This window comes from Salvia splendens, chromosome 1 (assembly GCF_004379255.2).
Source record: "Salvia splendens isolate huo1 chromosome 1, SspV2, whole genome shotgun sequence".
Taxonomy (NCBI): domain Eukaryota; kingdom Viridiplantae; phylum Streptophyta; class Magnoliopsida; order Lamiales; family Lamiaceae; genus Salvia; species Salvia splendens.
In genome coordinates, this window is record NC_056032.1 from 18,753,301 (window position 1) to 18,772,300 (window position 19,000).

The 19,000-nt window shown below is 36.5% G+C and overlaps 1 pseudogene; it reads left to right on the plus strand.

Moving 5' to 3' along the window:
• Positions 1–1,564: 1,564 nt before the first annotated feature.
• LOC121742349 lies at positions 1,565–15,896 on the plus strand (annotated as a pseudogene).
• The last annotated feature ends 3,104 nt before the right edge of the window (positions 15,897–19,000 follow it).

Genomic DNA, 19,000 nt, shown 5'->3' on the forward strand with positions numbered 1-19,000 from the left:
CCCCAGTCACGGTATATTGAACCTGCTATAATTAGCAAAGTTGGGTCGTGACAGAGTGGTATCAGAGCAGTTCTTTTCTTGTTTGAACCCGAGAGTCTTCTTTCAGCCATAGTCTAGACTTGTTTTGCTAGACTAACCCGGTAGCCTAATAAGGCTCAGCACTCCAACTCATCACGCTTAACCAAGAAAGAGGTAATTTCCTCTCCCAAGGTAAAGTTGATGATATTCGAACACGTGAGTAATAGAGATTTCTTGCTCTATTTGTGTGCATGATAGATGAATGAAGTAACTCGTACTCTTTAAAGTGAATCCTTGAATGAAGTAGTGTGTTTACTACATGGGCCTTAATAGTGATAACTACACCGTGCTGATAAATTCTGTCTAGGAGTCTGGATTTTAAGTGGGACAGACGTGACCCCTCCAGTTCTTCCTGATAATTTATTAGGAATGGAAATTCTATCAGGGGGATTGACGAATCAACTTGAGGAATTTCTGAATCGGTTCGTCACACTATTTAGAGATTTTATCTGCAATAGAAAGAATTCATTTCCGCCTTCCTGAGCGAGAAACAAATGATGAATAAAGTAAGTGAATGGCGTTGCTAGACATGCTTTAAGTGTTCTAGCCATGTGAATACTTCAAATCGATTATGATCTAAATGCAAGTACCACATATGATACCTTAGAGTATCACCCAAGCATTTTCCGATGCTTGAAAATAATAAATGATTAAGAATATAAGCCCTCTTAGATTTCTTCTATATGCAATATATGGTGAACGAGTGTTTTCTACAGATGACTAGTAAGGAAAGCGCTGAACGAAAACGTAACATCCCACGAGCTGCTCGCGTGATCGCAAGATACCGAAACTATGCTCCCAGTCCCAATGATGATTTAGGGGAATTCTTTTCACACTATCGCCGACTGTGGGTCGATGCCTATCAATACAGAGTAACCGGCTTTGATGGGATTTATCGATTGATCCTTCTACTACCAGTGGATTAGCAGTTATGGGCTGTAGGAATCGCTCACCGATACATTGGCTACATGGACCCCAGTTTGATCTAATAGGAGACCTTCTTGGATTCCTCGGGGAAGTCCATTATACGTAAATCGTATACGGTCAGGTTCCTCAAGGACCCGACGCTCGACCTGAAAGTCGAGTCCCAGTAATAGAAAAACAAGCAGCAAAGCAGCCTACTCCTCAATCTCAGAAGAAACCTTCAACAACCATCCAAATACGGCCAACAAAGAAAACGAATGAAGCAGGACCATCTCAAAGGAACATAGAGTTAATCATCGATTCATCATCATCATCATCATCGTCATCAACTTCATCCGATAGTGATAAGTCTATAGACATAGCGGCAAACATTCAACGACTCAAGGCTATATGCGAGGCACACCAACGGGGCAAGGCCACAGTTAAGTCGAAGCTAAAGAAGAATTCCTTCCCACGAGCCACTTACACTAGAATGTTGCTTTTACGGATCCTCGATAAACCACGCCCCTCCCTAGTTTGAGCAAGGACCAGCCCGCCATCGGAAGAGACCTCTGTGGGCAACATGAAGCGACCGAAGATGAAGCTAGACAAGAAGTATGCCTCCCCAAACCTTGCTGGTAGAAAGCCTAGACCACAGTCCCCTTGGATGGATCTCCTTGAACCAGAACCCAATGCACCCTCGAACTCCAAGCAAGAAACGAAGCATCTCGATGAGATTCCTTCTAATGAAAACATGGAGCCTCACCAGCGTGAATCAACTAAAGCCAAAATGGCACGTAGAAGGAGTAGTGCGACTATGACCAATGCAGATAAAAGCTCAGAGAAGGAGAATTCCGAAGAATATCCCAATGGCAATCCAGACATCAACCCCACCCAACCTGCACCAGAACATTGATATCTCAGAGTGTTTCCCAGTTGTGACCACGATATCTGTCTCCTTGTAACCAGTTGCTATGATAAGACCCTCATCCCCTTTGTGCCAGTTTCCTTTATATTTATTCGGTTATATTCTTTTCATTATTGTCTTTCTTTCCGGCAAGCTATATAAGGATATCGTATCTTAGTATCTAAAAGACCATATGTGTCGTCTACGATTTCATGTTAACATTCAGTACGCTATCAATTATGTTTCGAACAAAACAAAACACCACCCAAAAGAGTCGGACGACTCAAAATCCTTGAGTAAAGACATGGAAAGGAATAATAATTGAAGTAAGGTGAATGAAATGAGAAACATGAGAATACAACATTTTTTCTTTACCACCACTACTTGAACCGTTTCCAATAGTCGAATAAAAATGAACTAACTCTACGGAAAAACCTATCAATGTTCGATGAATAGGAGACCCAGCTAAGACCGATACGTAGATTACACGAGTTAAAGTGTATATTCTACTTTATATGTTACACAAACTTGAAATGTTTAGGCTGCGTACGATACCTTTCCAACCAACTAGATCTACAGAGTTATGATGGGAAGTACGTAGAAGGATAATGACATCGAGCAACCAACAGACATGACTTGGGAGCAAGCCAATGGAGGATTGTACGACAAGTACATTACTAAAACATATCGCGATAATAATAACAAATAAATAAAGATTGTTACAATCTGAAACGTAGAAGAATTTCAGTAACCAACTATGACCTACAGACCAAGATATGCCCACTCGAGTGGATACAGAAATATGCGCGAGATAAGAATGACGTTAATAAGCTACGTAGGACTATCATACCCCGAGCCCTCTGTCAAGTTTAGGCATCGAGGTGCCCACACCCGAAGTAAAACCAGCATTGGTTACAATACATATACCAGAACCTCGAAGCAAGAGGGAATGGAAGAAAATGTGACGTCAATAACGAAGGGAATTATGACCATGATAGAACTAAATGAAAGAATTAAGAAAGCCAACTACTTTCAACCTGTAAGGGAGGATTATTAACCTAATGTTACCTGGTGTTCTAAATATAACACGAACCGCTATAAAATCGGGACTTGCTTTATCAAGAATTATCACGTCTAATAAATCACCTAAACCTCCAAAAGTAGAAGCGAGAGCGAATCCGTGTCAACAGCTGGAAGCATTCTAAGCTCAACCCTAGATGAACACGCAATAACTACCTCGTTGACGACATCGATAAAGAGTCATGTCACAAACAGGGACATACGCACGAAGGTAAAAGCAGCCTGAAAAGAGACACGAAAGATTTGCAAATAACTTAAGACTCATAGTAGGATACTTTGAGTCGAAAATAAGAGTAGCTCCATCAGTAGGATGAATCGTAAAAACATCTTACACACGCCAAAAGCTTAAGAATCATGAAACGCTTGTGTCTGTCGTGTGAGCGTGTGTATGATAAATTCCTAGATCGAGCTGCCAAGTCCACTGAATCCACTAAACACTAGGTCTAAGAACTCAAGGCGACACGGAAGACTCTGGCTATGGACACACAAACTCTTGTGTTTCAAAGATCCCTCAACCCGTTATACTATAGACTAGAAGCAAGGGGTCGATCCCACGAAGATGGACGCGCAAGAAAACATCTAGAGATTTTGGTTAGAAAACGGCTGCTGCCACGCAAACTTTGGTTGAGGTATTCTACTTCTAGACCTAGGCACGAAATTAGACACTAGACCTAGTAAATTGTAAACAACGTGCAGTGCTTTAACATCCTTAGAACTACAGAATTTTTAAACCTACTTGCTAAATAGAGCAAACGATTACCAACTATAGTTAAGCAGAAACACAACTAAGAATTGGGGACCAACTTCCAGAAATATCAAATACGGAATTAAAGCTGCAACTAACTAACAAAGCATCCAATTGACAACGACATGCATCACATCAACTAAATCAAACACGAAGATGGAGAAAACAGAGCATATACCGAGATTCAAACAAAATGTAAAAGTTCAGACGTCGAAAACTTGCAAACAACCGGAAATAGAACAGATCTACGTATACTAGGCAGAATGAAATGAAAACACGAAAGTTAGGTATAAGTCTCAATCACTCTTCAGATCCAACGTCGGAAACTCAATCCACTCCGGATCCAAGCCTTCCGAACCCAAACAGCAACCAACATCAACTCCATGGTTCCCGATTCACCCAGATCTACTTCGATCAACACCAGATCCCAGCAATTTCACCAAACTCGTCAACCAACACAAAACTCAAACATCCAACTCACCAACTACAATAAACGCAAAATAATGAACACCCATAATCAAAATCATTAGAACTCGTTAATGGCGGAAAACAGAAAATTCATAAACTAAAGCAATTCGACAGTAAACAGGGCCGAGCTCCGAACGGCGAAGGTCAGTGAAATTCACGACAGAAAACTAAAATGAAAGCGATTTAAATTGTTTCTTCGCCCTCCACGAGGACGGTGTTACTCCGACGACTAACCAGCAACCAGTGACCCAGAACTGCCCTACAATTTCCCCATCAGAACCCAAAAAGTGTGTAGAAGTGAGGTGATCTGCAAACTAATCTGTTACTGAGGTCCCCACCGAGAGGATCCCTCCAGATTGCATGCTTCCTTCCGTATATAGGTGCGGTAGGATCTTCTAGAAACCTTCGTAGAAATCTCCATTCTGCCCTTCAGCTTCACGATCCCTCCGTCTAGTTGCTCACTTATTCACCATAATTGCATGGTCCTTGGAATCCACCTTCTTTGTTCCTCAACCTGGTGAATTCTTCTACACACCTGGCTTAAAACATGTGTTAGACCTTATAATTGTATGAATTCACCCCCTAGACCTATGCATGAAATTAGCCTTATCAAATCACGTTAAGGGAAGAACGTAAAGTCTTAACACATGACTTAGAATTATGGACATCATGTTACGAATGGATGAGATGACTGAAAATCACATTACAATCCAAGGAATGACAAATTGCTTTCCTAGCCATATGATAGAAAATAAGATCCTACGAGATTACCATGAATACGCATACAAGCACCACGCTAGTGATGTTTTCTTTACCTCATTTAACCAAACCAATAAGTCGAAAGAAGAAAGAAATATCGAAAATTGAAATACCATGTGAATGTCCAGGCCTATTTCTCAACAGTTTACCCAAGTTACCATTAGGTTAACAATTAGAGTTCACCTTCGACCTCTAGAAAATCGTACCGAACAAAGGAAAATAAAATCACACAACGTATAATTTGGTAGACCCTAAATTTAGGTATTCTCAAACCTAACGTATTGCCCGGAAGATCATATGTACTTGCTACAAAGGAAAAGATAGAACGTTGATAACGTACATAGACGAAGTGGTTCGATCAACTGAAGAGAGCTGACGTATTTCATAGATGAAATTGAAATATGACTGTCACCAACCAGAAATACAACCAAATAACGTATCCTGGAGCGCCCTTTCAATCTTTATATGATCATAAGGAATAAGTGGTAATAACATGTACCGACAATATACGTGAAACTTAGGAAATACGTATCCAACAAGTTTATCTACGTCTTCATAGATGACGTACCTACCTACCCGTATGATAAGAAGGAAAACGTTGGACAAATAAGTGCAAAAAGGCCCTGCGCTAAGCTTTACAAGTACGAATCGTGATTCAAACAAAGTGAACCTGCTAGCCACTGATGAAATCCCAATGGCTCATCGAAAGGGGGAGTCGTGCCATTTTTGAGACTACCAATACCCGAATAAATTCAAGGTTTCTTAAGTATAGTTAGCCCTATCGAAAATAAAAATAAATAAATAAAACGCAAGGCTAGTCCAGTCTTTGATGTAACGGTGTAGGCACCCTAGCTTGTTTATTGTACAATTATCGTTAATACTAGTACCGTCGTCCATTTCTTTTTGAAAGCGTTCTTCTTTTTACAAGGTCCATGAGAATATTAGCGCACATCTTTGAATTTAGTTCATAGGCCTTGCGTTTTATTTATTTATTTTTATTTTCGATAGGGCTAACTATACTTAAGCAACCTTGAATTTAGTTCATAGGCATTGCTATAAATGTGTACTTACTATACCCTAGCCCCTAGTGTTATTAAACCCTTGCGGGAAACAAGAAACGTGTGCCAAACATCGTATCACATTGCATCTTATTCGTTTGAATTGCAGTTCACATAATTTGCATTATATAGTGAATAATATCCATTATTCCTTACAATTGGTGCAATATTCGACTCGGTTTATAATTTGTTATTAATGTGTACGTACTACACCCTAGCCCCTAATCTTAATAAACCCTTGGTGGAAACAAGAAACGTGTGCTAACATCGTATCACGGTATATCTTGTTCATATGCATTGCAGTACACATATTGTGCATTATATGTTCACTAATTTTCGTTACGTGTTTGGATGTTGTGCATTACTCGTACAAGTTTATAATTCGTTAAAAATGAGTACGTACTACGCCCATAGCCCATAAACTTATTAAAAATTCAGTCGAATCAACGACCAATACGCCAAACAAGGAAACACCCTAGCCCCTAATAACAAATTATAAACCGAGCCGAATATTGCACTAATTGTAAGGAATAATGGATATTATTCACTATATAATGCAAATTATGTGAACTGCAATGCAAACGAATAAGATGCAATGTGATACAATGTTTGGCACACGTTTCTTGTTTCCCGCAAGGGTTTAATAACACTAGAGGCTAGGGTATAGTAAGTACACATTTATAGAAATGCCTATGAACTAAATTCAAGGTTTCTTAAGTATAGTTAGCCCTATCGAAAATAAAAATAAATAAATAAAACGCAAGGCCTATGAACTAAATTCAAAGATGTGCGCTAATATTCTCATGGACCTTGTAAAAAGAAGAACGCTTTCAAAAAGAAATGGACGACGGTACTAGTATTAACGATAATTGTACAATAAACAAGCTAGCGTGCCTACACCGTTACATCAAAGACTGGACTAAAATGTCCCTGATCGTGACGACAACCTAGACCACACGAAAAAAATCATGTGAACTAGATTTAACTTATGAAGTAAACGTGTTAAGGATCTAGAGGCATGACCTCTATGGAGATTCAATGCGAAATTCCGCAAATAACGAGAGTTTCCAATAATTTTTCCACTAGCAGAAGATCTTAATAACAAACATGCCTTATGCTCATCGCACTAAGTTACCGTTTACTAAAGGAGACTAAGATTCCTAAAAGTATCTCTTTTCCTCGAAAGAATAACTAAGATCGATAAGGCATTAAAATAGAAAAGGAAAAGAGCTATCGAAGGAATGATCATTTGATATTACTATCAAACCATGAAAAATGAACACGATTCTTTCGCGTGTACAACCTGAAGTGTTGTAAAGAGGAAACAATTAAATTTGAATTTGAGTAATGATCTTTGACCAGAAGCTCTTTGGGAGAGTTGCAATGGTTAAAAGAACAAAATCGTATAACACAATTAGAGCACTGTGAAAGTACAAGGTCCATAGTTGTTCATAATTAAATCGTGCAAATTTCGGGATGAAATTTCTTTTAAGGGGGTAGAATGTAATACCTCACTCAAATTAACGTCATTAAATGTTTATAGAGTAAATAATTATATTAAAGCAAGTAGTATTTTAAACTCCTATGTTTAGTTGTATTAAAATCCTTGATGGGTTTTAATTGATAGTTAAGCGCCAATGTGAAACTAATTTTGATCAAGGACTTTGATGTGCAAGAAGATACATGAAGCGATAAAATAATTGTCCATGTACATTTATAAATCAGATGGATATTAAATGTCTATTTACAAAATATAATAATTTCTCTTCAAATGAGAAATGTACTAATTGTATTTAATTTATGATGTTATAAAAATGAGCTAAGGCTTCTTGACAAAGCTAGTATTCTATCTTCAGGAAACCCCGACTTCCTACAAATGATGGGACAAGTCAGAAACGACAGTGCAATAATAATACCGTAACAAAAACAACTCTTACCATCTTTAACCATAGTCAACATATGAATAGTGCGACACTATTCACTGAAAACGACCTGAAGTCATCTTGTATGCATATCTACCTAATGGAAAAAGAATAGGAAGTGGGGAAGGGAGGAATAGTACCAAGACTTTGTTTTTTTACCAAATCCCACACCATCCCGGGAGCTCCGTGAAGAGTTCAAGAAAAGATAGTGCGTTGTGCTATTGATATATCACAAACCCCTAGGTCCAGAGGATTCGCTAGATCACGGGGTCTAAGAGATCGTGGAACCTTCAGAATCCGGTCGTTGGACACACACTTTCCCGCTTCAAAAACCTCAACCCATTACACTATTGGCTAGTATAGAGAAGTAAAGGATCGATCCCACGAGGACGGATGAGTTAGCATGCATTTGGACGGTTTTGGGAGAGTTCGGCTGCTGCCACGCTACAAGTGGGTCGAGAATTTTAAACTACTAGACTTAAGGAAATGAAAACTAACAATTCTATCTACTGGGTCCAAGAAACGGGTACGTACGTAACATGCATGACTCAAAATGTAAATCAGCTTAAGAGACAAAATCAACGAATTGGGACCATACTGGCTTTCCTAAAATGACCGAACAAACTAGCACAGAAAGTGGGGATCAAATTTCCCTAAATGTCCAGGTTCTGGAAAAGCTGCAGAAAAGTAAAAAGACAAAGCAGAGAGAACAGACAACTTGCAGATTTGATCCTAACTACTAACAAACTTCATCTTCTTCAGGTATCCAACGGGAAAACAGAATAGAACAGAGTAATAAACATCATGAAAACTGAGCAAGTTCCAGATCTGAGATTAAACAAGGAATTAAAGGCTAAGCTCAACAGATCTAAACTACTGGACCTAGCAGATGCGAGAACAAACAGTAAACAGTCATAATCATGCAGAATGTAAACCGCAACTTCAGATCCAGTACGATTCACAAAATCCAACGTCTCCACAATCAGATCCAACAATTCCAACAACAAACCAACAAACCAACAAATCCCAACTCCTAACATTCAACAAACAACCTTATATTCAACCAACCTTAACTCCGATTCAACAATCAATTGCGAAAAGCATAAAAAATCAGTAAAACCACATCAAGCATCAAAAACCAAAGTAAAACAGAAATTAGAAACTACCATAGCAACGAGAATAATATCCAAAACACAAAACAGTCGCCGAGCTTCCGGCAAGGAAGTTCACGGCGAGAATAAACATCAAAAAATAAAAGCAAATTGTATCTTCGCCCTCGTAAGGACGGTGTTACACCACAGAAACTAGCTAAGAACCACCACAGTAGCCGGAAGTCACCCCATAAGTGCCAAGTGCGTGTGAAGTGAAGTGAACTATGATTGGAGAGTGAAGCTAAGGAAACTAAACGTAAAAGATCAAAAAATGCTAAAAGGGAAGGCTCCCTCTTCTAAAAGGGGTTGTCCCTTTATATAGGCAGCAATCCCTAGGGCACTCTCTCTTCATAATTTATCTTTTTTACCCTTCATCTTTACATTTGCTCCTTGCTCCATTTTTATTCTGCCAACATTCCTTTTCATCTCCTAGGTCTGGTAAATTGCTGGTGTTTTCACTTCTTTTTCCTCCTTTTCCTTTGCCCCTGGTAAATTATATGTGCTTCCTAGGTCCGACAGATTTTACACACACCTGAACTTATAAACATACATTAGTGCACTGAAAACACAAAATTTTGATCTAAAACCAATGCATGAAACGAGCCTTATCACTCCGCCAACAAACACTCCCCTTAATTTTACCTCTGCAAAAATGTGATAAGATGAAAAAAAAAAGAATGATGATGTTGGGATATTAACCGAGAAAAATGCATAGCCATAACTTGTGTACGGAGTTAGTGTATAAGAGAAAGTATCAACTTCCATTATCAACGCCTACCCAAAATCTCTTTCACCTCTAAATTTTATTTTCAAGCAAGTAGACGGAAAACTTTCCAACCTTCCAATACCAAGTTTTCAAGTTTTCGTTAAGAAGGAGAATTTCAAATTGGAGTACACATCATAGAAATCTCTTATCATTCTATTGAGGTAAAGATTCTCAAACCACAAGTTAAATCTTTTCAAGCATGATTTTATCAAGCATGTCATGTTAGCATAGAACATAGAATCACAACTAAGCATGCTTCATAAACAATCTTTCAATTCTTTCTTTTCAAATTCATGTATGAAAACCATTTTATTCTATGCTGAGCCTAATTTACATACAACATATGCAAAGTCTTAGAATCAATAAAATGATTAGAAAGTAGGAAAAACTCTTAAAATGTTTTCTCCTTGGAAGATAAGCACCTTCAAATGTAATTTTCTTCGGTCAAAGTGAAGTTAGAAGAGTTGTTTACCTTCCTTTAAAATTTCAGAGCGATCGGACAACGTTTAAACTCGCGATAGTGTAGAAAATCGACACTGCTACTGTAGGAAACGACAGCCACTTCCGAAATTAATTTTAGAAGATTTAACCGTTAAAATTCGATTTCCTTTGGTTAAAATGATGCTTTATGAGTCATCTACCTTCGGTTAAAATGTCGGGACGATCAGACATTATTTGGACCTCCGATCGTGAAGGAAACCGAGACTATCTCTTGTTTGGCGAAAATGAAAAGAAAGAGCAAAGAGAGAGAAACCTGAAGTAGAGAGAGAGAGTTAGAGAGAGTTTCAGCGAGGAGAGAGAGAAGGAGACACGGTGAGGGAAATAGAGAGGAATGGGATGTGCTAACTTAGATATGAGGACCCTCCCTTTTAACTTAGGTGGGCTTCTTTATTTAAAGGGCTAGACTCTCTATGGTTTTTGTTTTATGCTTGAACTAATATAAAGAAGCAGAAAAGTACGCTCATTTCTTCTTGCAAATAAATCTTTTGGCTAAGAATCCTCGAATTTATTAAATTAATTAATCTCTCGATTAATTAATGCTAATAATTAAATCTTCGAATTTAATTAAAGTGAATGGGTTTATGAAAGAGAGAAGAAAATAAGATGCATATCCTAGGAGCATATCATCCACTTTTATTTATTTCTCGACGCTAAATAGACTATTATCCTTTATTGGACAAGGTCCATCGCACGGAATTAAACTCCAAGAGAGTATATTGTTATACGGAGTCGAAGGCGTACGATGTTAACTTTTCTATCCTACATACAAATGTGGATAAAAATATGAAGTATATTTGAGATAATATTTATTTATCCAAATGATGTTGCCTGGCCATAAAAGATGTTATTTTATGTAATGATGTCTATTTGTTTGGTTATACCGAATGTGCTATGCCAAATAAAGTAAGAATTGAATTCGGGTCCCAGCAAGGGGAGAGTCCCTACTCGGACTAGTATACACGTGGACTGTGGGTCATCGATAAGGTTGGACAGTCCGGTCCTTGTGGAAATTGGCCACTTTCCCGGCACATGAATGTTAAGGTGACCGTAGGAGAACACCATCTCTATGGCACAAGATGTTCAGGTATGGCAAAGAATAGAAAGACTTAGACTGTGCAGTCGAAAAATGATTAAGCTCAGGTCTTTCTAATAAAACCCCTGAGTCTTACTGTGATAATGGCTTGACAATATTTCAAATGTATAATTGTATTTTTCGGCAACGTGTTCACTGAGTACTTTTGTACTTAGTCCTGCATGTATTTCTAAATGTGCAGGTTGAGCTGTGATGGAGTGGAGGGTGCTAATTAAACCAGACCTACTTATATTTCCGTTCATTACTCTCGGAGGTTCGTGTCTTCATACATGGAACCGCGTTCAGTTCCTTACGAAGTGCATTGAAGCAAGTGAAATCCTTTGTGTCTCTAAAGACTCTAATAACTAGCCAGTATATTGTATGGTCCCCGACTCGAGTCATTATGATCGAGTCATTCTATTCATGTATTCACCGTCTATACTCTACAGACAGAAAATTCAACCATTAAATCTTTCTTTTCGTACCCAACCCACATTCTTAATATCCACCTCAGTCACGGTTTATCAAACCTTGCTATAATTAGCAAAGTTGGGTCACGACAAAACATCCTTTTATCGAGTTACATTGTTAATGAGACAAAGGAGATGTGGTACTGATTACACGTATATGTGAATTTAGTCTTTGCTTTGTAGATTTTAAAGTTACATTTGAAGTCTGTGGACTTCATTTCATGTAGAAAGAGACATAAAAAGATGAGAAATAATTGTGGGGCACAAGCTTATAAGTAAGATAGGAACGTCAATTTATAAATATATATATATATATATATATATATATATATATATATATATATATAGGGATGGAGTTGTGATCAATGTCGAATCAACTTTAAAGACCGAACTAGAGACCAAATCTGGGCCATTAGATCTAGTTTTTTTATGAGACGTGCTGCTGTGTAAATTTTTCGGTCTTCATTACAAGCCCATTTTACTTCATTGTATAGGTTTATTACTTCATTCTGTACGTAATACCTTGAAACTATAACATGTTTTTACTTTCTTCTAGTAGGTTTTGAAATGATTCAACATATGTTTCATTTGAATTCATTGACCTGAGTTTTTACTTTATTTACATTAAAAAATGCAATTTATTCAAGTGCGTTTATTACTTCATTCAGAAACGTTATTACTTCATTGGATAAGGTTTTTAATTTATTCCAGTAGGACTTCAAATGCTTCTACACATACTTCATTCCAATAATTTATTACATCATTCCATGTGTTTATTACACCATATCAGCGTTGTGGCGGTGGTGATTGATATTGTAGAGAGAAAGAACGGCACGCGACGGCAAAACCGCATTTACGTACTGGAATGAAGTAATAATCCTACTGGAATGAAGTAAACTGGAATGAAGTAAAAACCTACTGGAATGAAGTTAAATCTTCATAACATGTTAGTATGACTTATTTACCTTCGGATGAATTAAAATAGGCTCGCGATGAAGGCGAAAATAATTGATAAATTTGTGTCTCTCATCCATAAAAAACTAGATCTAAAAACCCTAATTTGGTATGGTTCGGTGGTTCAGTCTTTAAGAGTGGATTTGTGAATAACGGGACTCGGTATATATATATTAATAGGTTTCTATTAGGTTGAGATTTTTTAGCTTAATTGAGAATTGAGATGCATTTTCAGCCACGCATCCACAACATTTTCGAAATGTCAACTGCAAATAGATTATGTCAACTCGGGGGTATTATCGTCAATAACCTGCACATCAAATGTCAATAGCATGCACATCAAATGTCAACAACTTATAGTTGACATGAATTGTATATGAAGTTGATATTATATGTGTAGTTGACATGAATTGTATGAATTGTATATGTAGTTGACAAAAAAAAATTTAAATTTTTAAAAAAAAATTAAAAATTTTAAAATTAAAAAAATTATTTATTGAATAAAATGTACCATGAAATTACCATTCCGCCCTTTCATAATTAATTAATCTAAAAATATTTTCCATGTGGCAAATTCTGGACAACTCATTTAATAAAAATGAGTGGCTGATAATGCATCTCAATTCTCAATTAGGCTAAAAAATATCAATTGAGCCCAACCCTATATATTAATATATACTCCATATTTTTTCGGTTTTTCAGTTTTTTCATTTTGTTCGAATTTTTTAAGTTCGGTTTTCGGTTTCGGTTTTTTGATTTTTCGGGTTCGGTTCGGTTTGGATTTTGAACTAAATTCTGGTTTTTGGGTTTGGTTCGGTTTGAACCAAAAACCGAACCAAAACCCGAATGCTCACCCCTAATATGGAGCACAAATTTGCAAAATAATTATGGATTTCAGCTTCTAAGTACCTAATTTTCTCTCAAATCAAAATCCATGGGACAATTTAGAAATATGTTTATGGGATTGACCAAACTTCATGATTTTTTTTAATGCAATTTTCCATATATTAATATTTATGATGTATGTGTGGGTGAATAGGTGATCCAAGTAAAGTAGAGCATCTAAAGGCATTTGAAGGAGCGGAAGAAAGACTTCATTTGTGTGAAGCTAATTTATTGAATGAAGGATCATTTGATTCAGTGATTGATGGTTGTGATGCTGTTTTCCACACTGCATCTCCTGTTATACTTGATCATATCAATGACCCTCAGGTCCATTTCTAACCATCTTAATTATTTTGTTTTTGGAAAAAGAAAGAGAAATGGAAAAAATAAAGAATTTGGTGAGGGGATGCAGGTGGAACTTATAGAACCAGCAGTGAAAGGAACACTAAATGTTCTTGGTTCATGCGGAAAGGCACAGTCTGTGAAGAGAGTGGTCTTAACCTCTTATATGGCTACTGTTGCCTTCAAGAAACCCACCAAATCTCTAACCTTTTGATTGATGAAAATTGCTTTTCTGATCCAATCTTTGCTCAAGAAATGAAGGTCAGTATATCCTTGCTTCAGCTTAATTTCTGCATATCTTTATTAGTATGTACTCCCTCGGTGAAAGTCCGCCATTTATAGTCGCATTTTAACACGACACAAATTTAAAGAAATTCTTTGACTTTGTGAATAAAAATGAGAAAAAAAATTAATGGAAAGTGGACCACACTTTTATATACTCCCCTTGTCCCGTAGAAATAGGCTAAATTTCTTTTTTTGTCTGTCCCGTATAAATAGTCCATATCCAATAATAGAAATCTTTTCTCCTTCTTGTTTACTTAATCATTTATGGGCTCCATCATCCATTACATTATTTCAAGTACTTTTTCACCTTCTCAGTTACTTTACCAATTATACATTAAGACCTTTTTGTCATCCCTAATTAGCCTATTTCTATGGGAAGTGGAATATTGTTTTTATAATAGAGTATGAGCATAATGATTTAGTTATATATGAGATCCAGTTACCTAAAATGGAAAAAGCTAAATGCGACTGTTAATCGTGGATGTTCCAAAATAGTAAAATGGGACATTTTTTTTACGGATGAATGGAGTATATTATCACATGAGAACCACATCTAAACTGAGAATCAAGAACCATATCAGTTCGTTAATTCAGTAATATTAGTAAACATATTAGTTTACATCTTAAAACATATCTGTGCTTATCAGTTTGTTCCAATTTACTATATGTTTCGAAATTAATTTTCACTTCTACTAATATTCATGATTCAACGAACTGATATTGAAGTCATGAAAATCGAGATAATCCATTTTACGATCTACTGGACCAAAATGGTTCGTGGTTCTCATATAAATAATGGTCTTAAGGGATTAGGACCCTACATATATGTGAAAGTATGAAAATTTACAAACTTTTGTTTCAGCAATGGTATGTTTTGTAAAAAATATTGGCGGAGGAAGCTGCATTCAAATTTGCACAAGAAAATGGCATTGATTTGGTAGTCATGGGCTAGTGATTGGCCCTCTTCTCCAGCCAACTCTCAATGAAACCTCGCAATGCTTTCTTACTTTGATTACACAAGGTAATTTATACTAATAATTTAATATATATATAGGGGAGCCTTATTCTCCTTTTCAACTCTTACATCCTTTTTCCTTCTTAATAATACCCGTTAGATCTAGGGAATCGACGGATCATATTGTTTCAATAAATCAACTTCCGTGTTGCATTATAGAAGGTGGCGTTATGCATTACATGGGTAATATAGACATTTAACTGAAGATGAACCGCCATATTTTGGAATCTGCGACTTTCACGGGATTTGAAACGATCCTATTCTTCTTCTTTCTTCATTCATTACGGCCACAACCCATACCACTCATCCCACTCTCTCCACAACCGAAACCCTAGAACTCTCCCTCCCCAGCCCCGCGTCTGAAAATTGAGCATTAGTCGACCAAAATTTTGGAGGAAATTAGCTATCAACATTAACATCTACTCAGAAACACCGACTCGTTTCTACTAGGTATGTTTCAATAGTGATTTAGGCGTCTTTTTTTCGTGATTTTGCAGACCCATATTGTTTATGGTTTTCTCTTAATGGGGCGTGAATACGTTTTTTGCGATTGCGTGATTTTGCAGACCCATTTTGGGTTCGGTTAAACAATGATGAATTCCGGTATCATGATATGTTTTTGTGGTTTTTGCCAGATCGAAAATGCCTAAGAGGGGTCGTCCTCTATCTCAAGTAACAGAGGCTGCAGGTAAAATTTACATCGACCTGCTTCAATTCAATATCTTTTTTTTTAGATTGTGAGTAAGGGTATTAGTAAATCTGTTGAATCCGCATTATCCATGTTGTGTGGTGTGGTGTCTAAATACATGACAGAGTTCATAATTTCAGATATAATCAATGAATTGTGTAACTATAAGCATGCATTTTTTGGTGTTACTGTCTGCATTATATGAGGTATATTAGTTATAAAGTGTAATATATTTTGTTTATATGGAGCATAATTTATATAAACTAAGCATTATTTAACATATTTTATGCATTATGTTTACCACAATTTGCATTACAGAGGATACTAGGGAGTGTTGTTAAATATTCTCAGGCAGGATCGTTTGTTTTTTTATTTTCATTGGGAAATGAATTGTCGAACTGAAAATGTGCGTTTTTTATACAATTTTTGTGTAACAGATGTACACTTGCATTTTTGAGAAAATGCATTATCAGGTCATTGCATTTCGGAACATAATGTATGCATTATGTTTAATAATATATGCATCAGAGAGGTTTTTTGAAAAAATGTGCATTTCAATGATGTAATAATGCATTATCAGTAGTATCTAATGCATTATCAGTAATATTTAGTGCATTATCAGTGATGTTTAATGCGTTATGCGAATGCATTACGCAATCATTCATGTGATCTGATTAATTACGTTGTTTGCATTAATATGTAAACATTAATATGAACACATCATTACACAGAACGTAGTCTACTTTATTGAAAAGGTTGTGATTTGGTACTTTGTTTGTGCAATTTCAGAGAAGCGAGTAAGATCTGAACTCGACTATGCTGTTGATGATTTAATTCCGGTAGCGTTGGCACAGAAGTTGAGGGATCGGTTGGCAGCGGCTGCCCCTAGTACCTCAGTAGGTGATGTTCAACAGACACAAGTTAAGGGAAGAAAGACTGATCGTCTTTACTGCAGACGAACACCGTCGGAATTTCTGAACTGCTTGAAGTAGTTAAATCCCAGGCAGAAAAGGGCTGTAACGGAAATTGATTTTGGTGCAGTACTCTCTTTCGACATTAAAGAAATCCCTAGCTATCTTGCGTTTTTGAGAATAGTCTTTCTGATTTTGATCTTGTGAACACTCAGCCGAACCGTATGTGCATCATGTTTACTCCGACGGCTTAAAATACTTAGTGTGTAATTGGTGTATTATGTTATTTGTCTTGTTTGTATTATGTTTTTTGTATGTATAGGTGGCCGATTAACTCTTGTAATGCTTAACATATATCAAATAATGCACCAATTCTTGTGCGCAATGCAATGGAAACACCAAATAATGCATTTGTATATTATACACCTAATATATTAAGCCATGTATGTAGTACGCCTCTATTTTATGTGCATCATATCAGCATATAATGTAAGTATTCGTATTAGATTATGCATTACAAAACGTTGCTTGTGTATTTTACCCAAATAATGCACCAATTGTTGTGTGTAATGCAATGGAAACACTAAATAATGCATTTGTATATTGTACACCTAATATATTACACCATATATATAGTACGCCTCAATTTTATGTGCATCATATCTGCATATAATGTAAGTATTCGCATTAGATAATGCATTACTAAACTTTTGTAATGCTTAATTCAAACCGCATAATGTTTTGGAATCTGCGACTTTCACGGAAATTGGTTTTGGTGCAGTACTCTCTTTCTGATTTTGATCTTGTGAACACTCAGTCGAACTGTATGTGCATCCTGTTTACTCAGACGGCTTAAAATACTTAGTGTGTAATTGGTGTATTATGTTATTTGTCTTGTTTGTATTATGTTTTTTGTCTGTATAGGTGGCCGATTAACTCTCGTAATACTTAACATATATCAAATAATGAACCAATCCTTGTGCGTAATGCAATGGCAACACCAAATAATGCATTTGTATATAATACACCTAATAATTAAGCCATGTATGTAGTACGCCTCTATTTTATGTGAATCATATCAGCATATAAGGTAAGTATTCGTATTAGATTATGCATTACAAAACGCTGCTTGTGTATTTTACCCGAATAATGCACCAATTGTTGTGTGTAATGCAATGGAAACACTAAATAATGCATTGTACACCTAATATATTACACCATATATATTACGCCTCAATTTTATGTGCATCATATCTGCATATAATGTAAGTATTCACATTAGATAATGCATTACTAAACGTTGTTTGTGTATTTTTACCAAATAATGCACCAATCCTTGGGCGTAATGCAATGGCAAAACCAAATAATGCATTTGTACATTGTACGCCTAAAATATTAAACCATATATATAGTACGCTTCGATTTTATTTGCATCATATCTGCATATAATGTCAGTATACGTATTAGATTATGCATTAGTAAACTTGGTGTGTGTATTTGGGTGAATTGGTTTTGTGGAAAGTCACATGGACGTAAATCTATACTTTCTGTCGTTAATTGTGTTTGGTATGTTAAATTGGACCACAACAAAATGTCAACACGTACCAAATTGAAATCAATGTGCATTACGATAATTGTATATATAGGTTCAGTAAACTTTTGTAATGCTTAATTCAAACTGAATAATGTATGAAGCATTGTACATTGAGATCAAATAATGCTTATTCATAGAGTTAGGGACCGATGTATAAGGCTCTAATAAACCCAAAAATTATTCCCGCAAACAAAGTAAACCATGGAATTCTATGACAACCATTCTACAAAAAATAAAAAATTGACCAAATAACGACCAATGTTGTTTTTTTATACGACATGATTCAAGCTGGATTTTTCCCCTTCCGCCCATCTTTCTCCATCGTCATCTCTTTAAGTACAGGACAGTTCCTAGAGTCGTGATGACCCAACTCATCGCAACCCTTACACCGTCTAGGAGGCCTAGTCGCATCCTTTATAGCCTTCTCTCTCTTTGAAATCAGACGG